Source organism: Octodon degus, unplaced genomic scaffold (assembly GCF_000260255.1).
Source record: "Octodon degus isolate 3935 unplaced genomic scaffold, OctDeg1.0 scaffold00042, whole genome shotgun sequence".
Classification (NCBI taxonomy): domain Eukaryota; kingdom Metazoa; phylum Chordata; class Mammalia; order Rodentia; family Octodontidae; genus Octodon; species Octodon degus.
The window spans coordinates 11,070,402-11,094,992 of record NW_004524618.1 but is presented as its reverse complement, the minus strand read 5'-3'; the positions used below and the strand labels follow the sequence as shown (position 1 = coordinate 11,094,992).

At 34.5% G+C, this 24,591-nt stretch overlaps 1 protein-coding gene across 1 annotated transcript in view; it reads right to left on the bottom strand.

Annotated features, from left to right (window-relative positions):
• Shoc2 (SHOC2, leucine rich repeat scaffold protein) overlaps positions 1-24,591 on the bottom strand; it is a 114,029-nt gene that overhangs the window by 88,301 nt on the left and 1,137 nt on the right. The gene's annotated exons all lie outside the window — the stretch shown is intronic.

Genomic DNA, 24,591 nt, shown 5'->3' with positions numbered 1-24,591 from the left:
TGTGTGTGTGTAGCAATTCTTCACATGAATGTAATCTCTATGTGATATAAACATGAACTAAAAAAATAAGTCATATGTATTGCAAACATGTACTACTAAAGAATAAATATGTTTTGATTGAAGTTCTCAAAAAAAAAAAAAAAGAAACTAGACTACCAACTTGAAAATTGTAGGTGCTTTTATTACTTATTGATATTTAATATTCTACCTGAGGGAGGAATAATTCATATTTACACACAAACATGTACATAAAACATTAACAGGCTAGATTAGAAAATTAAATCATGATGAAAGGTCATTACATATCTAATACACAAGGGCAGGTCAAATAGCTCAGCGGATTAAAGCGCCTGCTTAGGCAGACACAGGAGTCAGTTCAATCCCCAGGCCTGCTGTGTCAGCCCAACCCCTGAAGCACACTGAGATGGTGATTGAGACTGGGCATGGTGGCGCGAGCCTGTCATCCCAGCATTTGGGAGGCTATAAACAGGAGGATCACTACAAGTCTGATCTACACAGTGAGACCGTGTACACCCTGTCCTAAATACAAAAAAAAAAAAAAATCTACTAGAGAAGATCAAGTAAAAACATAACAATACCACATGTACCAAGGACAAATAAATGCGGAGAAACCATGTATCTTATACAGTGTTGATAGAAAGGCAAAACAATGAGTATGGCATTCCAGAAAATAGAAGCACTGTACTCATGAAACTAAACATAGGGCCAGGGAGATAGCTCAGTAGAATACACACTTGCCTGGCAAGCACAAGGTCCTGGGTTCAATCCCAGGTACTGTGAAATAAATAAATACTTTCCCTATAACCTAGCAACTGCACTATTTAGCATTTATCACCAAGAAATGAAGGCTTATATGTTCACAAAAAGATATATATGCCACTATTCACAGTAGTTTTATTAATAACAGCAAAAACTAAAACCAATCCAAATGTCCATAAAAGGTGACTGGTTAAACAAAGCTTAGTACTTCAATGGAACACTATTCAGCAATAAGGAGCAAAAAGCTGTCATATAAGTTATACCTGGATATCAAGGAATTACTGTTAAAAAAAATCAATTTTAAAAGGTAATACATTCTATAATGCAATATTCTTTTTTTTTTTTTTTTTTTTTTCCTCGAACGCCTTCAGGGCACTTTTGGCCAGCGGGAGAGTTGTGAGGTTCGAACTCCAGCAACCTGAGGCTGACAGCTTTGTGGAAGCTGCCACTTAAAGGCCTGAGCTAGGGCCAGGCCCCCAATAATGCAATATTCTTGAAATGATGAAACTATAGAGATAGAAAACAAAGTAGTACAGTAGTTGCCAGGGGATAAGTATAAGGAAGGGGAAGGAGATTTGGTTTTGTGACAATAGGATAATTCTGCTTATTTACTGTGATGTCAGTTACATGAATCTATAAATAGGATAAAAATACACAGCAATACACGATGCTGATGAATGCATGAAAAATGCTAAAGGGACTTTTTTTTTTTTTTTTTTTTTTTTTGGTGGAACCAGGGATTGAACTCAGGCTCTTGCGCTTGCCAGGCAAGCACTTATTCTACTGAGCCAGTTCCCCGACCGGCCCCTAAACTGTATAATTTGTTAATAATATCATGCTAATTTCAAATTCCTAGTTTTTATATTGACAATGTACAATTAGGTAAGATGCCAGCACTGTAGGAAGCTGAATGAAATTTTTTTTGCAACTTCCCTGAAACCTTGTATCTACAAAGAGAAAAGTTTATTAATATAGTCTTACTACATTACACTTCAAAAACTACTTGCTGAATTTGACACAGTATCAATGAATACCTTTAATAATCTGGAAAATTTATTAAAATATTTCTGCTCTCTCCAACTACGTATCTGAGGTAGAGGAGATAAACTAGATATTGATTTAATCATCATCGGCAAATAATTTCATCAACAACACCTGTGATAAAAGCATTCCTAAACTACAGGGTTTAAAGAACTAGTGTGGTGAACACATCTAAGTACATGAGAAGGTGGTGCATTGGGAAAGCGTATGAATATCCACACCTCTAGCCTCTTTCTCTAGACCTTACCTCAGAGCATAGCCCCCCTTTCCAATTGTTTCTAAGTAGTATCTATTATAATAAACCGGTACTAGAAAGCACTTCAGTGAGTTCTGTGAACTGTACTAGTAAATCACTCAATCTGAGAAAGAGTTTCACTAGCCACCTGGTCAGAAATATAAGCAGCCCAGATTTGTGACTGGTGTCTGTGGCTCAGTCTCTTGGCACTGACCCCTTTAACTTGAATCCAAGACTAACTCCTACTCATGTCAATGCTGAACTGCAAGATTCCTGCGTGGTGTAGGAACAAAAAAAAAAAAAGACTGATGTGGGAAAACCCCAGTAGGTATTAGATGGCTTTGATTTTATATGCATGTAAAGAAACACACACGGAATTGACAAAAATCACATTCAAAATGGTAGTTTCTCAAGTATCCTTAAGTCTAAAGTTAGGATAGTATATGTTAACAAATACTCATGTCAATTCCATGAAGTTACGTTTCTGTTCTGAAATAAAACACTCAAATTCTGAGCTCCTTTTCTGGCCATTTGAAAACAGCCAGAATGCAAGCAAGCATTCAAGTAAGTAAATAAAGTCTCATATTTATCAAACATGAAAATACAAAAAAAAAAAAAAAGTACTAATAAGAATTACAAAGAAATACACCTGATAGTCTGGTGTGGGCATAACATGGTGAGGCCCTTTGTAAGATATTTTGATAATATCCATCCACTTTAAGTACTTTTTCACTTAGAAATTTGTAGACTAGAAATAGACATAAAACTATTCAGATATAGGAAGATATGTCCATGAAAAAACTCACCACAGCAGTTAATAAACTTGGTTTACCCTCACCCAGGAAAATACATGACAAGAAGAAACAGCAGGGACTAAGATAAAGAAATTTGAGAACAAATTCAAAACAGTGCTAAAAGAACAGTGTGAGATTCTTCAGCCAAAGTCTTATGAGTACTATCAGAGGACATAAATGAATTAAACATCTTGATAACCTTTAATTTACAAGGGATAATATAACTGCATGTGGCAATCATCAAAGGAATGTGTACCTGACTGGCCTGGCAAGGCATGTGCTTCAGTGTGCCCATTTGCTATGGTCTGTTTGTAGGTGTCCCCCCAGAGCCTCATGCAGTCATGTGGCAGCTTCTAGAGTTTCTGATTAATTCATGATCCAAAGCTGCGATTATGGGTGTGAGTACTACACCCGCCCCGGAACAGAGAGCCTAAAGGCAATATAAGGAAAGGAGGGAGGCTTGCTACTGCCTTTTGCTCATGTTGTTTTACTGTTTTCTGCTGCCATGAACTGCTGCCCTCTGCCATGTGCCATTCTGCCCTAGAGCTAGTCAAGTATGGAATGAAACTTCAACAAACTATGAGCTAAATAAACCTTTCTTCCCTTAATTTGGGGTGTTGGATATTTTGTCCCAGCAATAAGAAAAAAGTTACCAAGGCACCATTCTAAAGGAAGACAGATCAGTTTCCAACCTCAGTTAAACTCTCCCAAATAGTGTATCTTCAAACCTCTACCTTTACCTTATCTTCTTCTAACAGTATAAAACTTTCTGCCTTTAGGGCCTTATTATTCCATGGTACCGTTTCCTACCTAACTTCCTTGTTGTGGTATAAGCAGTTCTTTCTCCAGGTTTTCTTCAATAAAAACACTGCAGGAACGCCAAAAATAGCAGTATCAGTATTTGTACTAGTGACTTAAATCAGTCAGCTAATGAGAATTAAAGCTCTTGGACTGTACTTAGTTTACACAGCCCAACATGTTGGCTCACATCTGTTATCCCAGCATCCAGAAGGCTGAGGCGGGAGGATCAGCCTTAGCTACACAGCAAGATCCTCTTTCAAGAAGATGCCTCCCCATCAGTTTTCATATCTCACATTGAGTCACTGGGAGAATTTGGAAAAAGTGATTTTTTTGCTGTTTTCTTCTCCATGCATGAACTGGTTTCTACATGATGTCCCAAAGAAAGCATTTAGTAGAGGCTGGAGAGATGGCTCAGTGGAATAAGTGCTTCCCTGGCAAGCACAAGGACCTGAGTTCAATCCCCGGTTCCACAAAAAAAAAAAAAAAAAGCATTTAGTAAAACTACTCAAACATTTTGCTCTTCAGTATGTTTGTAAATGCCTTATGAAATCACTAGCATTTTGCCCTCTATATTTAAAATTTACAGCAGTTTCTCCAGTGGTGTTGCATGGTGTGGGAATTGATAATTGCACTGAACTGCTCATTTTGATTTGTAACCCTGTGATTTAGTCTGTTCACAGTAAGTCTCTTCTAGTCCTTGAGTAAGAATGGTCACTAGAATAGAGGAGTTACAATTTACTAGATTTGTACATCTTTTCCCAAAAAAAATGTACTTCAAAATTTAAGTGTTTTAAAATTTATTCTCTCGCTCCTTGCAGAGTTATTATTTAAAGATCTGTTGAAATACTTTATTTTTCAATTGTAATTTCATGATTGTATTATCATTCACAGATGTGTAGTTAACTCAAGCATTAAAAAAAAACTTGCTGCCTAAACTCAGATAGGAATTGAGAATTTATAAACTATTTTCATATAATTATATTTGATTTTCAAAACAACTGAGAGGTGAGGACCCCAGGTAATATTATTCATATTTAATACATGAGTTAACTAAGATTTAGAGACATGAATTTCTCAAATACTGCACTGTGATATAAATGTGACATTACAGTACTTGTGGCAATGGAACGTATTAAACAGTTGGTATATGGCAAGTACTGATCAAGTGTTTTAAGTCACTTCATTAAGCTACTCTGATTATTCTGAGGCAGACCAATCCCTAGTTACAGATAGCAAAACTTAAAAGTTAGAAAAACTAAAATTACTTATCCAAAACAACAGATAATTGGTGTTATGAGACTAATAAGAGTTCTAATTCTTCAATATATATACTCTATTTTAGATTAAGGAAATATAATCATATAAATAATCAAGATTGGACACATGTACCAAGGTAAATGTCTGACAGAAAAAAAAAATTTGAAAAGTAGGATTGCTTTCTATAATCTAATAACCAACAGAATACAAAAGAACCAAATACATCTTAAAAATGTTACTTCCCCCAATCTGTGTACTGATGTTACTGGTTACTCTATTAGTTTACTGGTCATTCCATCATTTAAATAAATATCTTCTAGGGGCCAGGGAGATGACTTAATAGAATAAGCACTTCTCTGGTACGCATAAGAGCCTGAGTTCAATCCCTGATTCCACAAAAAAAAAAAAAAAAAAAAAAAAAAAAATCTTTTAATAATGTATCTAAATTCATAATTCCTACAACCCAGAGCTAAACTATTATTTTGTTTTCTTCTGAATTTTTAAGATAGGATTTCACTATGCAGTTCAGGCTGGCCTTCAAGTCATTTTATAACCTTGGCTGGCCTTGAACTTTCAGAGATCCTCCTGCATCAGCCCCCAGCCTCCCAGGTCATGGGATTATACGCATGCACCCCCATTCCCAGCCAAAATTATTTTCTGAATGTTATCTTTCTGAAAAGAAAAAAAATAATAATAATAATAATATTACAAGTTTAAATTCAACACTTAGGAATTAATCACTTAAGTCTACTTTCCATTAATAAAATATGTAAGTAAATCACTCTTCCATAAATGATCATCAAGAAGTAACGTAGTTCAATTCTGAGAAGAACTTAACTCTTCCATCCTAGGTCCATGCTCCAATTCTTAAAACTAAGCACTACTTATTCTTTAGTAGTAATACTGGTCAAAGTACAAGAATATTTTAAAGTTATTATTTTTATCTTGTGAGGGGAAGAGAAAAAACAAGTAATTCAGATGGGTAAAGAAGAAACTGAATGCCAAAAGACTTACTTGGGTACTTATGTATATTAAATTTGACTTAGTTTATAATCTGACACCAAAGTGGAACAATCCCTTCCCACAATTCTCCCCTTAAAAGAAGATAATATTTAGCTAATTTCCATGTAAAAAGGAATGATCTTAAAAGTAATATACTGAAAAGAAAATGTAGCTTTTAAAAAAGATGTGAGAAGGGGCCAGGGAGATGGCTCAGTAGGTTAAGTGCTTCCCTGGCAAGCACAAGGTCCCGAGTTCAATCCCTGGTTCCGCAAAAAAAATAAATTAAATAAAATAAAATAAAAAATAAAAGAAGATGTGAGGCCAGGGAGATGGCTCAGTAGAATAAGCGATTGCCTGGAAAGTGCAAGGGTCTGAGTTCAATCCCCGGTTCTGCCCAGAAAAAAAAAAAAAAAAACATGTGAAATTGGGGTTTTGGCTCAGAAACCTCTTATAAATTTCCATGTGATATGGACAAAACCTCTTTCTGTGGCTTAGGCTTTTTCATGTGAAAAATGAGTGTGGGGTTGGTGAGATAGCTAAGCCGACTGAGAGCCTTCTCAGGCAAGCGCAAGGACTGGGTTTAGATCCCTGGCACCAGGCGCTGCACTGGCACCACCTCTGCATGCGCCACAGCACAACACCAAGACCAGGTATGGTGGCACACACCTATAATCCCAGCACTGTGGAGGCTGAAAGTAGGAGTATCACTACAGTCTGAGCTGCGTAGTGAGATCCTGTACCAAAAACATTTTTAAAAAAAGAAAAGAAAAATTAGTGTGGGAGGCTGTATGACATCATAGGCATTTTAAAGTGTTAAAATTCTTACTAAATCTTAATTCAGAGTAGCTTCAGAGATAATCCATTTTGCATGTTTAATACATAGTAGGCACTCAAGAATTACTTTCAATCTAGAAAAATAAATTCTAATGTAATTCCTAGGTCATAAACACCTTGAATTTTTATAAAGATACCATTATACTTACATATCCTGAGTAGATATACTTGAACAACAGTAATCTATCAATATAAAAATCTTATTAAAGTTTCCATGCCTATAGGTAATCGTAACTGCCATTCAAATACATATTTTGGCATACTCTAACATACTAATCCAAATATACTCCCTAAAATATTCTCAACATTTTCAAAGGTGTATTTCTATAATGTTTATCCAGTTCCAGGTCAGAAAGGTTCAGGATATGTTTCAAACACAATTATACGGTTGTTGCAATAGAAATTATTTGTGTTCTTTATATGCTTCAAAGCACATTATTGACAAGGGATAAGATTTCTCAAATGTATGTAGCTAACAAAGCCTTTTCTGAGGAGTACCTATTAATTTCTCAATGTTTTAGTGCTCAAAGTCCAACTATTTAGCAGTAAATATGAGTAACTTAAACATATGAGAAGAGATTACAAAATTATTAAAAATTGAGATTTTGAAAACAAAATCAGAACGTGGATCTACAAAGTTATCATAAGTTGAGCAACAAAGATTTAAACTAAAAGTTACAATAATTTATCAAACACTAAAATTTATGTGGGGCTGTTAGATATGATTTTATATTTGGGACTAAGAAAATAATATAGCCAGTCACGCTGAAGAAATACAGTAGAAAAAAATACCTAGCCATCTCTTAGCTTCACCCAGCTCTTCCTAAAGAACAAAGAATAAGTAAAATGGAATGGTGTCATATAAATACAAGAATATATTCAAATCAAAAATAGAGGCTTGCCTACTAGCTATCAATGAGATTTTTCAGAGCTGGGTAAGGTGGCATGTGCCTGTAATCCCTAGAGGTGATCCTACTGCCCCAGTAAGATCACAAATTCAAGAACAACTTAGGTAACACAGGAAGACCTGCATCTCAACAAAAAAAATAATTTTTTTTCAATTATGATGCCACTCAGAATAAGATTCAAGTTACTGAAACAGAATTATTCCAACACTAACATTATTATATCAAAGGCTTGAAAGTAAAAATATTCTAGTGGGAGAATCTAGTGCATGAAAATTCGATTTTCAGATTCAGATGAAAAAAGAAACAGTATCTCAAATATACTAAGGAGCTCAATGCTTTCACAGACCTGGCATCACTTAGGCTGGGAGAGTCAACAATGAACAGAAAGATCATGCAGCTTGAAAAGGCAAGCCTTTCTGAAAGCAAAACAGGTGGAGATTAATTCAGATACAGTACTAGTAAAAATCACTATACTTTGAGATTTTGAAAAGAGACTCCTTTGAGAACAGAGGCAGAAATATAGCTACCTAAAATGGGAGGGAAAGGATAATACTAGAAACCAGCAGAGAAATGTTTATACAGTCCAAGGGAAAAAGAATGCCACAAGACCTTATACCCAGTCTAATGATACAGTCTAACATAAAAACAATTCAGTATCATTAAATATGCAAAAACTCAAGAAATACTGTTCCTGTGAACTGCTCCTGAAGAAAACACTAAAAGATAAAGCAAAAGATTGGGGGAAAAAACTACAGCAAATACGACAAACTTTGAGCACTGAATCCAGTTAAATAGTGGTCTAAAATTAAAAAAAAAAAAAAAACCTATGGCCGCAGAATGTAATATAAATATGTAATTCCTGACAATGTTGTATAACCAACAAAATTGGGAGAATGGACTGAGACATGCTCATATCTTTCTACTGCACTGCTCTACATAGTTAAGTATATTTGTTATTATACTTTACCTCAATCCTTTAGCTATAAATTTGAGGCAATAAGCATAATGCCAGAATAACTTAGGTTAGATAAATGCATCAATTAAAAGAAAAGTCTCGGATTAGCTCACAAAACAGAACAACTACATAAGAGTAGCACTGGTACACCTATACATTCACCAAAAAGACTGGTTAAATATTAATGTTTAAGCAATGAAACACTATGCAGTTATTTAAAAGAATGCAGTTATTTAAAACTGTGTACTGGTATGAAACAATTCAATCAGTACAGTAGCATCCTCTTATCCACATTTTTGCTTTCCATGGTGATTTTGGTTTAACTTATCTTTAGTAAATTACAATCTGAAAATACCAAATGAAAATTCCATAAACAATTCATAAATTTTAAGTTATATACCCATCTGAATAGCAAGAAGTCTTTTATACATTTACCCTCCATTCCACCTAGAATGTGAAATCATCCCCTTATACTCTATACACTAAGCTGACTCAGTTGTCATATGTATTGTCCTAATTATTATTCTATTATTATATATTACACACACACACACACACACACACACACACACTTCAGTATCACCGAGTTTCAGAAATCCACTGAATATTCTAGAACATATCTGTTACGGAATTACTGTATAGCAAACAGGACACTAGTGATGACGTTAGCCAGTCTGCTGGGATTCAACTTTCAGCTCTATAAAAAAAAAAAAAAAATTCAAAATAGCCTCAATGTAGTACTTGTTTACCAAGAAGAGAAACTAAGAGAAATTTTAAAATGTTGAAAGTAATTTTTATACTTTTGTATCTTTGAACTTCGGACTCCTTGCATGGAACAGACAGAAACCACTACTTAAAACTATCTTTAAAAACATTAAAGGTGAGTGGGCGAGACAGCTCAGTGGACTAAAGCACCTGCTTTGGCAAAGGCAGGGACCAGGGTTTGATGCCGGTCCCACATGCCGCGCCTGCACCGCCCCTGGGGCACACTAAGCCAGCAACCAAGTCTGGGTGTGGTGGCACAGGCCTGTAATCCCAGCCCTGGGAAGGCTAAAAACAGGAGGATCACTAAAGTCCAAGGTGTGTAGTAAGACCCTTTACCAAATACATAAAAGGAAAAAAAAAAAAAAAAGTAAACGAAACTAATATGACTGAACACAATGCCAATTTTCTAAGTCAGTTATGACTACTATGTCTAAGGCATGTTTACTCAATTTCAATGATATCCAAATAAACTCTGAAACACAAATTTCCTTCATCTATAGAAATTCAAATATTTAATATGTCACCATACAAAATACAGAATGAACCTATCTTATGAGACAATAAAGATGTCCAAAGACAAAGAAATGTTCACTGCATGCGCATTCAAATAGCAAGACACTGGAAACACCTACTTGTACACCAATTGACTGAATTACGGTGCCATACAATAGCATACTACACAGACAATATCAGTTCCTGTCTATAATCCTAGCTACTTGGGAAGCTGAGGCAAGAGGATCACAAGGTGCAGGGTAGCCTAGGTAATCAGTGGAACTGACTCAAAAAAGAAAGGGGAAGGAGAAAAAATACAAGATGAGGATGTAGCTCAGTAGGAAAGGCTAACATAAAAAAGGCCCTATGCAATCTCAAAAACAAAAACAGACTAAATATACATATATATTACAAATTTTGCAATAAAAGATAAATAGCAAATTCTGGGTTCTTTCCACATAGTACAGATATACTTCATATCTTTTTATTGCTATGATTTGTCTATACCTTACTCTTGTGATTTGTTACATAATATATTATAATTTAATCATTTCTGTATAACCAACTCAATGTGAGTTGCTTCTATTTTAATTTTTTAAACTTTCATTAACAACTTTTTCCTTTTTGGCTAGGACCAAAGATACTTTATTGAGTATAAACCTTCATTTATCAGAATATTTGTGCAAAGCAGAGTGCTGAAAGTGGAATTATTAAGTCAAGACTGATATGCGTTTTAAATTTTTATCCCTAGTTCTAAACTGCCTTGTTCCAAAGAGCCTCACCATGAATTTATATTCACCAACCTTTCAAATTATTTTTAATTGCCATCTGATATATGAAAAAAAATGTTATTTTAATCTGTTAGCAAATCTTTTTATTTTTCCACCATTTAAGGTATTCAAAGCTCATAGCTAACATATGTAACACACATCACGATTTTAATTTTTCTTAATTTATACCAAAATTTAGTAAATGAAAACACCATATAAAAATCTAGACCTCTATCAAAAGATGTGGCTGGGCCAGCGAGATAGCTCAGAGGACAAAACTGCTTTGGCAAGCGCAGGGACTAGGGTTTGATCCCCAGTCTCCCATGCTGCGCCAGTCCCCACTGGCTGAGCCAGTGACTGACTGCGGATGTGCTGGTGCATGACTATAATCTCAGAGCTGAAGAGGCTGAATCCTCATGAGGGGGATCACTATGTATCTGATCTGCGATCTGCGTAGTGATACCCTGTACCAAACACACAAATGAAAAAGAAAAGATGTGGGTATCGCTAGGTCTACGTTTCCTAGTAACAACAACCAGCACTGAGCAGAACCTGCCCATTCTCAGTGCTTTTGATCTCAACCACCTCATACATTTGCCCTACTGTGCTCATTGTATTTTCATTACTTGCCTGATCTTCTGTCAAAATTCAAGTTTAGGACTCTATTTCTTTTGAGTTATTTGGTTACATACTGATTATCAGGATTCTTTGTATATTAGTATCGTGTCTTATATACATGTTATAAATATTTGTTCCTCTCAGTTTATGGTTTTTCTTTTAATTTAATCCTATCATTCAAAAGTATGAGTATACTTAAAATTTTGTAAGTCCAGAAAAATGCTTATCAAATATTCAGGTGTCATCTTTAAGAGTGATTTTTACTTTTGTTCATCTTTGTATGTATATTTTTATGCATATAATGAGCTATCATTCCTTTATAAGCAAAAAAGGAAAAAGCTACTGCATTTTCAACTTAATAGAGAAAAAAATCTAATGCTAACACTTTGGTTATATTGATTTTATTTATTTTTTTTTTTAGTGCATTTAGTACAGGGTCTACAGGTTCTCACTACACAGATCAGACTCATAGTGATCCTCCTGTTTACAGCCTCCCAAGTGCTGGGATTACAAGTGCACACCACCAGACCTAGTCTCAAGTCACCATCTCACTGCACCCCAAGAGCGGAGCCAGCATGCCACACCAGGGATCAAACCCCAGTCCCTGGGTCTGCCTAATCAGGTGCTTTAATCTGCTGAACTATCTGGCCGGCCCTTGGTTATGTTGATTTTAAACTGACAAAGTAAAAGCCACTTTAAAATGTATGAAGAAAGCATGACAACATAATGTAAGAGAAGGCCAAAACTATAAAGGTCAATTAGTTTGTAAAATAGTAAGTCCCCAGTGAACGAGATCCATTTTGGGAGAATTCTGTGGGCTGGATTCACTCACAAGTCTGACAAAGTGAGTCATCATGTTTGACATAAATATATAATGTAAAACATAAAAAAACCTTAAATACTATAAAGAAACTTTTTACTTTAAAATTATAGTACAGTACAGTATTTTCCCTTTTGTTTCCATGGCTATTGCTTTGAGCTTCTATAAGTTTCTGAATACTAATGTACTGTATAGGCAGCACAACTGTGACAATGTCCAGCAGACAAGAGAGCTACTTCCCAATTTGTTTATATCCATAAGCATTAGTAGTAACACAAGGTCAGTTTGTATCTCTGAAAATCTTCAACTCAAATGTTTCTAAGTTGAGGGCTTACTGCAGTCCATAAAGCACCTAATTTATACAGTACTTCAGGTGAGAATTAGAATATACAAAGTGATACTCAAAAGTCATGCAAATAGCTGATTCACTTTCAAGTTGCAAAACAAGTTATTGGCTATTAGTTCAGAAACCAATTTTCTCCAATTATAATCATTTAAATTTTTATAAATGTTTTCATTTAATCAACATTTTATAGATAATAAATGTCATTGTGGCAAGGTACTAAGTATGAAATAAGGTGTAGTCCTTGTCTTTAAGTTTACAGACAAATAGATGAAACAAGAAAATGCTGCTTGTTGAAACACAAAAGAAAAGCACTTGAAGATTGGAGGAATCAGGGAAGGCTTTTTAAAGAAGTAGCATCTAAGCAGAAATAAAAAAGTTTAGGATGGGGGAACAGGAAGAATGGAGTCATTCTCATTCCTTTCTCCTTCAACTTTCACATCTGAACAATCACCAAATCCTATTAAACTCTCCCAAAATTTCTCCTGACTTCATTTAACTTCTCTTCATTCTCAATGCCACAGCCCCAGTAAAGAGTGTAACTAATTCTCTCCTCTAGTAGCCTTCTAACTGATCTCACCATTTCATATCCATTCCTCATCCTATTCTTAATCTAAGGGGACTATAATTAGAATGGTTTTTCACTCAAATATAACAAGGTTACTGTTCAATTTTAAAAAGTTGGCAGAATCTCTCAGGATAAAACTCAAAATTCTTAGAAGTAGTCATCAAGCCTTCAAGATCTAGCCCTTTTGCCAGGAAAAAAAAAAAAATTCTACTTTATACTCTGGTAACATCAGTGTTTTTCACATCCTGCATGGCCTCCCATTTTTCGTGTCCAGGACTTTGCACAGCTATTTTGTTCTTCAAGAAACACAGATTTATAGTTCTTCACTAAGAAAACACCCACTTATTGAAAAAGCTTTCTATACATCTTCTCCTCAGTGCTCCCACTTAGTTTTCCCTATCAGAACAGTTAGCACCCACCCAGTATTACATTTGCTGGGTTAGATGACTCATTTAAAGGTAATAGGAAAATGGGGAATAGGTTTTCTAGTTATATTCCAGTGCTTAAATAATACTTAGCACACAGAGCACTTACGTTTATTGAATAACTTAGCTTTATCTGCTTTATTAGACAACCTACTCCTTATACAAAGCAATTTTTCTCTAAAAATTGCTTCACAACGGACTATGAATAATTGAATAATAATGACAAAGCTTTATCTTGTGCATGGTGTTTTGTTATATCCTACTTAAAACTGCTTATATTTTTATACTAATATCTAAAAATGGCAAGATTTCAGTTGTATTTACATGTTTATAAAGATCTTAAAAGTTCCTTATTCTTTTAAATAATTTTTTTAAAAAATGGTTGTCATCTCCAAATTACCTAAAGCTATCTTTTGCTTTATTTTGTTTTTGGCTTAAGAGTTTAAAAATAAATTTTCAAAACTAGAAAGCTAAAAGACCAAGACCTAAAACAAAGCCCCAACAAAATTAACATGCTCAAGAAAACGCTATTCTCCACAGACAAAGGAAAAAAGAACCCTTAAGCAGCCAACTGAATCTAGGTAGTAACTTTGTGAACCTAAAAGAATTCCCGCTCAAAAAAAAAGTCCTACATATGTCCATGTTAATGGGAAGTCAGGAGGAGTCCACATTCACAGTACTCTGAAATTCAGTATTTTTCTTCTTGATAATGGAGCAAGATAAAATAATCTGGGCAGACATGGGCAGATACAGAATTGATTATATACAGGAGCAAATAAATGGAAGTTTTCCAGAAAATCTACTGTACCTGTAACTTAGATCCCAAACAAGAGTTTAGAGCAAAGAACTGAAAATACCTGTTAACTCTGCCCCAATACAAACCGTAACTGGAATTACAGTTTTCTCATATAACACTTCAACTCATCATTTGTGTGAACTGCAGAATTCTCTAGTCAAGTCTCATTATCAAGTATCTTGACCAAATATTATGTGAACAATTTCATGACCCATATAAACATTACCAAAAATATTTACTTGCAAATACTGCTTGAATTGCCTGTCGTCATGGAATTCCAAATATGTCATGTACAACTTAAGTATTCTCAAAATATATTTTATTATTAATTTGCCCTGCAAAGTGATAATACACTAAAAAGATGATTATTGTTGGGGCTCAGGATATCAAGTCCAGATGACTACAATATGCCATAGCAAGTCCCAAATATATCACACCAAAATATACTCCTTTGACATACGTATTTTCAACTAGTAAGTTTGAGACTGCAGACACAGTAGTGGCTACAACAGTGCTGTCCTTATGTAGTGGAGGTTTATGTCTATAAAAGAAATCTACATTACTAAAATATCTGCTATATTTTAGTAATATAGAAAGGATGCTCAACAATAATTTTCATTACCTGACTTTATCCTCATAGTAACACAAACCCTTACTCACTATATAATTCTTCCCTTCAACCACAAATAACTTGTACTCCTACTACAAATCCCTACATCCCTACTTCCTCCTGTAACTCAGAAAACACTATATAATCTTCAATCATCTGATTCTTTGAGTTTCTTATTTTGTAGGACTCCTATGCTTAAGTACATAAATATGGTTTTTCTATTAATTTGTCTATACCAAGTTAATTCATAGACCAGCCAATGAACCAATGGGGTAGAAAGGAAGCCACTTTTCCTCCTTTACAGTTACTTATCTGTATACAAAACAAAAAGGCCTGCAGAGATAGCTCAGCTGTCTAAGCACCTGCCCAAGCAAGCACAAAGAGCTAGGTTCCATCCCCAGTGCTACATGTTGAGCCAGCTCTGACCCAGTTGTGGTGGTACATGCCTGTAATCCCAGTACTAGGGAGACTGAAACAGGAAAACCACTATGAGTTGGAGCTGTGTAGTGAGACCCTGTGCCAAATGCATAACATTAAAAAAAAAAAAGTAAAAGAAACAAAAATGTAATTACTACATTAGGTTATAAACACTAAGATAACTAAAATATTCAAGAGTAGTTTCAACTAAAAACAATTTTCATACTTTAAAACAATAAGCAAGTTAATTATACTTAATATTTTATTCTTGCATGTAGAAATCCACACCTTAAGTCTGTGTAAGTTATTCCCATTACTCATTCTAAATAAGCTCTCAGAAACTGTCCTAAAAACTAGGAAGAAAAATAAAAGTATAAACAGCAAGATTTCAGTGGTTTTCAAGGTTTGTGCTTTATTTAGTAACTTACCATTATTACAAAACAAATGGCCTTTCAGTCCTTTTTTTTTTTTTTTTTTGCGGAACCGGGGATTGAACTCAGGCCCTTGAGCTTGCCAGGGAAGTGCTTAGTCCTCTGAGCCATTTCCCTGGCCCCTAATTAACTTATTTACCTATTATACTGTCAGTTTGAGTTTAATAACTTACATGATATACTTTGATTTTAAAATACAATCTCCTTTATCTCTGTATTTTTTTTGAAATAATACAAAGCAGGACTATTTCGCATGTAAGATCAATAGAAACATATTAGACATCACTTTCAAGCTAACTTTGTAAGAAATTTTGCCCATTAGGGGCTTTCAAAACCATCAAAAGGTAGCAATCTTTCCATTATTTCTTGTAACTATCAATACATACAACCCCACAATTTTCAACTGGTATGTACTATCATCCATCATCATCTGAACGTAATCCATTTGTAGACTGAACTCCTTATCTGGCTTATGTTGAACCAAATGTGATGATATTTGGAGAGAAAGTGTTAAGAACTTAAGTAAACTTAAATGAAGCTGTAAAAGTGAGATCTTAACTACTGTCCTTAAAGGCAAGAGTTACAAAGTAAGGACAGACAAGGAAGATAACCATCCGCAAAAGAAGCAGTAACAGAAGTGTCAGTTGGCACCTTAGACTTTCTAGCCTTCATAATTTAAAAAAAAAAAAATTTATTTAGGCTACCTATCTGTGCTATTTTGTTATGATAGCAGTAAAAAGAGACTAACACAAATTACAAAATGTAAGTCCCACTTAGATATAAAAACCTTGACATCGTTTCTCCATAAATATGCAAATAATTTAGTAATCTACAGAGTAAATGACACATTATTTAAATCACACCGAAAAGAAAAAATGCATATTGCTTAACAAAAAATATTTTTTCTCAGGAGCAACTCAAAGAGTAGCAGTTTGCCTACTTCCAAATATTGGATAATGTTCATAAGAGTTACATATGCTTACACTAAATTATCACATAAATGCAACACTTTTGGATTATTGGTTTTCAAAGAATTTGCATATATTTTAAAAAGACAAACTTCAATTGTATTAAACTTAATTTCAACTTTGTTTGATGAAACAAAAATCTTCCAGACTTTGCTACAAGACCACTGTTGGTTATTACATTATTCTAAATACAAAAATTTCAATTATAATTGAGCTCTAGTTGAGAAAGGACTAGATAATTTTTTATAATTTTGTATGCAGATAATTAGTCATATAGTAAAGCATTACTCACAGACCTAAGTCCGCAAGAGTTTTACACCTGACTTTTAAAAGTCAGTTTGTCGGGGCTGGGGAGATGGCTCAGTGGACTAAGCACTTCCCTGGCATGCGCAGGAGTGTGAGTTCAATTCCCAGTCCTGCCAAAAAAAAAGGGGGGGGGGAGCAGGGAGATGGCTCAGTGGAATAAGTGCTTCCCTGGCAAGCACAAGGGCCTAGGTTCAATCCCTGGTTCTGCCCAAAAAAATAAATAAATAAAGTCAATTTGTCTTCCCTTTTGCAGATCACACAAATCCTTAAGCTAAAACAATTAACTGCAGCATTCATTTCTGTGCAATTAATAATTGATTAACTTGGTCCCTTTTCTTTACAATGTAAGGTAGTAAAAGTATGCTGCATAAAAGCACTTTAGAAACATTTTTCTAAGCAACAAAAATCAATTAATAGATTTTATAGATCAACACAATGTTCCAATATTTGGGTGTGCAATATTCTGATAAATTCTTTTTTTTTTTTTTTTTGCGGAATCAGGGATTGAACTCAGGCCCTTGCGCTTGCCAGGGAAGCACTTATTCCACTGAGCCATCTCCCTGGCCCCTGAAACTCCCAACCTGAAAGGACCTGGCATGAGCTCGTGTTCTATTTTTTTTTTTTTTTTTTTTTTTTTTTGTGGAACCAGGGATTGAATTCAGGTCCAGGGAAGCACTTATCCTACTGAGCCATCTCCCCGGCCCCCGGGTGTGCAATATTCTGAAGAAAAAGTTAAAATGTTTAAATATGTGTAAGCATTATAGAGATGTTTTTCTGTATCAGAAATCAAATGATCAGTTATCAAACGATCAAAATTTTTAAAGTTGTTTTGAAAACAGTGATTTCATCTTTAAAATACGTTTTGTATATGCCATAGAGTGATTCTTATTGTTCAGACCTTATAGCAACCAAAACACAGGCCACCAGATTTACATCACACATTTACTGACCACCTCTCTATCCAATCTTTAGTTCCTGAGCTTGCGATACAAAGCTTGACAGAACCTCACATATACTCTGGCTTCAATACACTTTGTACAGAACATTTCAAATACCCACGTTCTATATGTATTACTATAAGATATTACATAACAGGAGGTGGAGAAATTTTTTTAAAAATATTACAGCACTACTAGTAATTTAGTATGCTACATTCCCACAGTTGCTTAGTGGGTGTTCTGAAACACAGCCATATTTCTAGTATTAAGAATTTCAAATCACTACTTCTAAAGTGCAGAAATATCTTCAAGATTAAATCATAAGACATTATTTTAAGCTGCCTAGATGTAAGCATCCCACTTCTATGAATTTAGAACTGTAATTAACACATAGTAGATAAACCAGTATTTGTTTTAGCAACAAAGTAAACAGCCAGTTCTTCTACCTATCCTTATATAGTCACAGAATTCAAAAGATCACAATGGTGAGATAAAATACATTTCAACCAGAACTAAAAGCCTTGTAGCAAAATATTGAATTCTACATCCCAGATATATAAAACCAAAGGCCAATTAAATACGACCTATTTTCCTATTAACTTCTTGGGCACCACATAGTTACAGCCAAGAATTTGTTTTAAACTTCAACCTAATTTTTCCAGTCCAGGTGACCAGCAGAGCTCAACAGAACAAACCTTCCTCTCTAACAGCATAAAGTGGCAACAATACTTATACCATTTTGTCATATCATTGTAACAGGTAATGTTTTCATTCAACACTAATCAAGAAAAATATGTTCAGTTAATCAATTTTACATATTTCATAGTTAAGCAACAAAATATGCATAGTTAATAAAAGTGTAAAAACCTACCTCTACGAATTCTAAGATAGCAAATACTAGAGTGCAGTGATTCAGTACCTTCACACTGCTTCAATTTACTTTGTTCAATAAATACTAGTGCCTATTTTAACTCATTAAGCAAATCTCTCCAATGACAAAAAAACGTAACACATGAAAAATTTTAAATTGTTAACAATTTCAATGGAATCCTTTTGGAAATATAATACATTGTCTTTTGTCATCTTTAACAAAATATATCAACTTTATCTTCATGACCCTAGATCCCTTATCACTGCTATAATTCCAGGTATAAATCAAATGGTGTCTTGAAAAGATTCTACATGTTTATCACATCAGTGGACATAAACTACCTTTTCTTTAATGACTTGCAACTGCTTTTTAAGTGTTTTACCTTAGTTCTAATGCTCAATTCTCTTACGGCTTCTAGGAATACTTCAGTCCTTTTAAACATTTGATCACCAAACATTTTAAGTTACAAAGCAGATGAGTTTAAAAGGCCTGATTTAAGACCTGAGGGGCTATATCTAAAGACAGAAAATGTACATTTAAGAACAAGAACATCATGATGTCTCTGTCCTATAAGAAGTTCAGCTTGGTTGGGGCTCTAAATCATTAATTTAAAACTAGTATTCTACTAGGAGCCTACAACTGATTACTGGAGAAAGAGTAAAACCAGACATATTCAATGCTCAACATAAAGGTTATACTTTAGCAAAAATGACAAACACATCATTACAAAAATGATGAGTGTTATAAAAGAGGAGCACAGGTGATAAGGGATTTTAAAACAGGAGAATATAAAGATCAAAGGTCTCACAAATGAGGTAACACAGAAACGAGGACTGAAGAGTGATTAGTTTAGTCAAGAAAGGGCTCATGGGATAGTATGTAAGCAAAGAAATGCCAGAAAGGTTTGGGTTCCTAATAACCTTGACATGAGAGGTATTGTAACATTTTAAGGAAATTCCTAAAATGTGAAACATTTAAAAAGAAATTTGCAACATCTAAATGGGCCTTACTGTATCCCTAAGGAAGTTATTACATCATATTATATGAAAAATTATCCCATCTTCAAGTTCAGAGAATATAGAAAGCCTTCTACCAGAGTATAATTATTCATCATTCAACGACTTAACTAAAGAGGCACTGTCAAGTGAGTATGTAAAAAGCTTTAAAATATACCAAGAAAAATACATTTTAATATTTATATAATAAAAAATTATAAATTAAACAGGTTCATAAATGTTACTTTTATCACACTGCATAAAAAGACATTTAAATATTTTGCAACACAGTATCATCTAAGTTCTAAATCTGGGAATTACTGCACATTAGCTACGCTCACATATTCTCACTGTATTTAATTAAAATATTAAAACTTACATAACAGTCTTTAATAATAATGTGAACAGCCCCTCAGCATTTATATAGGTTTACAGTTCAAGGCCTAAGTTAGACATACAAGAAATAACTGCTAGAGGGCTGGAGAGATGGCTCAGTGGTCTAAAGCACCTACTTGAAACAAGCTTGGCAAAGCACAGGGACGGCGGTTTGATCCCCAGCACCACATGCCAGCCAGACCCGCCCCCTGGTGGGCTGAACTGGCCACACACACACACAATAAATAAATGTAATAAATAAAAATAAATAAATATTTAAAAAAAAAAAAAAGAAAAAGAAATAACTGCTAGAGGCCAGTGAGAGAGCTCAGTGATCTAAAGCACCTGCTTAGTCAAGCTTAGGCAAGCTCAGGGACCATGACTGGATCCGGGGCACCACAAACCTTATCAGCCCCGCCCCCAGGACAGGCTGAGCCAACCACAAACAAAAAAGAAAGAAAAGAAAGAATGAACCACTAAAAATATAAGCTTTCAAGAACATGTACTGTAAGACCTAAAATATTAGTGGAATCCAATAGCTATTTCCTTGCAATGTCCCCAACAGACCTTATGTCCTACCTTTAAACTTTTTCTACATTTCACCTATCATACTTATTCCTCGGGAGTTAAGCTCATGTCCTATCTTCGGTAAGCACTGTCAGATATTCATGAAGTCACATAGGCACTCACCAAGTTATACTGCTATTAAAGCACTTATCACCCTGTGCCACTCACTACTGATTTGACCAGTTTGTGATACAAATTCTAAACTCACTAAAAGCAGAAAACTTGATATATTTATATCAGCATCCTCAGAGGCTGAGACATATAAGGCATTTTGAAGAAGTTCTATGACAGTAAGCATGAAACTCTAGTAAGAAATTCAAAACAAAATTTTAAAAAATTAAAGACTACTTTGCAAGACTACAAAAGTTGAAAGCAGAAAAAGTTCTATACAACACAAAATTTGTAAACTGAAAAAATCCAAATCAAGCTGATGAAATTTCAGGTTCTAGAAATTACCTGTCAGAACAATCCATTTCAAAAAAAAAAAAAAAAAAAAAGAACAAGCCATTTCCATGTTACCTGCAAAACACTACAGAAATTAAAGATTTATCTTAATTCCCTGTGAACTTAATCAAAACTGTAAGGCTTCTAGATATTTATGAAAGGCAAATGATGTATTTAAATGATAGCAATGAATGGCAAATGATATGCTTAAAACATTAGAAGTGTTCACAGTACTATAAACACAAAATAGACTACCAAAAGCTTAATTTCACATGGAGACCCAATGAGACTCTTTTTAAAGATCTCTTATAATGTTTTAGCTACAAGCAATGTGTTCAGTCTTTCCTGTTTAAGAATCCTTTAACCTTTTACAGAATGTAGTATTTTTTGCAATCCGTGCTGATGTTCAGAGAAATCGGACCGAGATATGTAGTGTGAAACCTACTTAGTTTTCCTTTATATTTTGATGATGAGAACTACATACTTCCTCAAGGAGCTTATATGTCACCAACATCTCAAAAGCTTAAGGGATCTTTGTAATTATAATATTCTTTTTGTTTAAACTTTGTTGAATTAAAGCACTGTATTAAAAAGTTGGGAGAAAAAAATTCAAATAAACACTTTTACCCTAAAATAACACAGTTCCATATTTTAAAATATAATGTAAGACTTTAAGATTTATACTTGTTTCTTACAGCTTGCACTGATTAGCAACAAATTTCAGCACATAACAAGTTCAAGCATAACACAGCTCACTTGTTACAAAAAAAAAAAAAAAAAAAAAAAAAATCCAGATTTCTAAAATGAAGTTTTAAAACAAAGTTAAGAAAATACAAAAATTTAACTTCTGATACAGAAAAAGATCTTTAAAAAGATCTTTAGGGCACATATTTGATATTGTATAACACGTAAAACAAATAGAGAACACTCAACAGTTAAAATAAGGGACATAAGAACAGCAGATAGATTATATCCATATTTTAGTCTATTAGTCTTATGGAATGTTTAATGCATAATATATGAAGTGCATGAAATATAGTAAGTCTAACAATAAACAAAAGTATCTACCAACTTAATATTTGTAGGACTCAGTCCTTATATATCCTATAAAAGTACTTACTGTATCACACTACTTTATAACCATATTGATATATTCATTTACAAAACATTTCCCACCAGTCTTCCAGAAAAGGTAGTTTATTTTATAACTAAATTTCCTATAATTGACATTTCATAAACAAGTTCCAGAATTTCTGCATCAATTTCAAGCTACAAACCTTAGAACTCACTGAAGGAGTGAGTTAATTTGTTTGATTAGTTACTTCTTGTTTGTTTGTGGGGTTTTTTTTTGGTCATGTTTTGTTATAAATATACAAGCAACTATTCAAGAAGATTTCTCTTTTCATATATAAAGGACAAAAGAATAACATGTTAACCAGAATCTTAAGACTCTTATTTAAAATCATCCACCCTTTTATCCACACATACTTTGTCAAAAGCACAAGAGTTTTTGTATTTAAATATCTTATTAAAAAGACAATGCAAAAATTCTTTAAATTGTCTAAAAAACACAAGGCTTCCAGAAACACTACACAATGAAAATCAAGCACACTTTCTAAACAAGTATGACATAAATTAACCTATTAAATGAAGTATTCCAATTTTATTTACCACCTGCCCCCTAAATCCATACTGGGAAGCCAAAATACAACATATATCAGCAACTATTTAAAAGAAACCTTTGGATATATCTTACACACAATTCCAATTTATGAGTCTCTGGTGAAGGGGTTCCAAATGTGGGTCATTCTCTATCTTGTTACAGGAAAAAAAAAAAAGTAATATTTTAAAAGCACAATTTCAGCAAGCATAACTAAAGTATTTATATTTTCATGTTCATATTTAAATATGAATGTTTCAAAATTTCTGACTGACATGTAGTTCAAAAGTTGATGTATGATGATTACATGCTACAATTACCAGAAAAAAGCTCTAATTAACTTTCTGAATATGGTTAATTTTTAAAAAGTAACCCAGCTACAAACTCTATCTCTTTAATCCACAATGATTTCTAAAAAAATTCTAAAATTTGAAAATTATATTGATGACGACAGGTTGGTCAGAAAACAAATGGCAATTTAGACAAACGTAGCTACTCAAAACTGAGTGCCTTGAGAAAAAGGCCATATCCAAAACTAAGATGTCAAAACTCTAAACTTTCACATATTAGCTTTCTGTGACATTTAAGTCACCTGAAAATTACAAACCTTAGATAAAAACCTTTACTCTGCCTGTGCTCTAGTTTTCAAATATACAAACTGTAACTACATAAAAATTTTAGTGCGAAGTATATGGTCAAATAAGTGCAAAAGGTTTATCTCATATTCAATCTAAGTTTCATATGTGAATGGTCACTTACGTACCTTACTCTTAAAAATGGTCATAATTATAAACAAAAGAAAAAAATCCCACTCAGTGAAATTCAAATTAGAAGCTTTCTGTTACAAATTTGAAATAACGGCTACCTCTATGCCAATGCAGAGTAATGAACAGTGAAAAGCAAAGAGAAGTACATTGAGATCTTTAAGAATGAAAACTATTCTTCAATGTTGATACGAAAATATTTGGTTACATGAGTATGACGTCGATTTCTGAAAACAACAAAAAATAAGTTTTTGATACGTAGATATTAGACCTCTGGCAACCGAAGAAGGGTGTACAAGAAATACACAGGTGTGAGTTTAGAGACTACTAGGAGCCATCACCTGAGACAAATACCATACAGAATCCATATCTGCAACCTAATTTTGCTTCAGGATTTCTAGAGACTTGAAAAATATTTTTTGGGGGGTAGGCTGCAAAACAGTGCTTCCTCTTTTATTCTCATCACACCCGTGATGATACAAACCAAGAGAAAGACAAAACCAACTTCAAGGGCTGAATTTACACACACACACACACACACACACACACACACAAAGCATCTTCTTTCCCACTCTCGAAACGATATTCATTCCACCTGTTTGTAAATCCGTACTTCCACATTAACACAAACCCTCAGCCAAGAAAGAAAAGAGAAAGGCAAATTAATGCTCCGAGGGAGTCATTATTCTTCTACCTAGGCATGGGGGGAGGGGATGGTACAAAACAATGGATACGGAGGGGCTGGGGGAAAAATCCGTTTTGCCCCGAAGCCTCAGGCAAGACGAGCAGGGCGGAGGGGGGCGGGGAGTTAGGACTACTTTTCCTCTACCTCTAAAAGCTATCGCCAGAGATTGCCATCAGGCACGTCTAACCGGGCGGCCCCGGTGGCCGCAACTCGCTTTTTCTAGCAACACACCCTAAACCGACTCGCCACTCGTCTGGGGCTAAAGCTGGAGGAGCCCTCCGGGGCGCCGCGGACTTTGAAAGGGGCGAGCAGCCCCCGCCGCAGCTGCCCGGCCGCGCCCCGGCCCGACGCCCCGC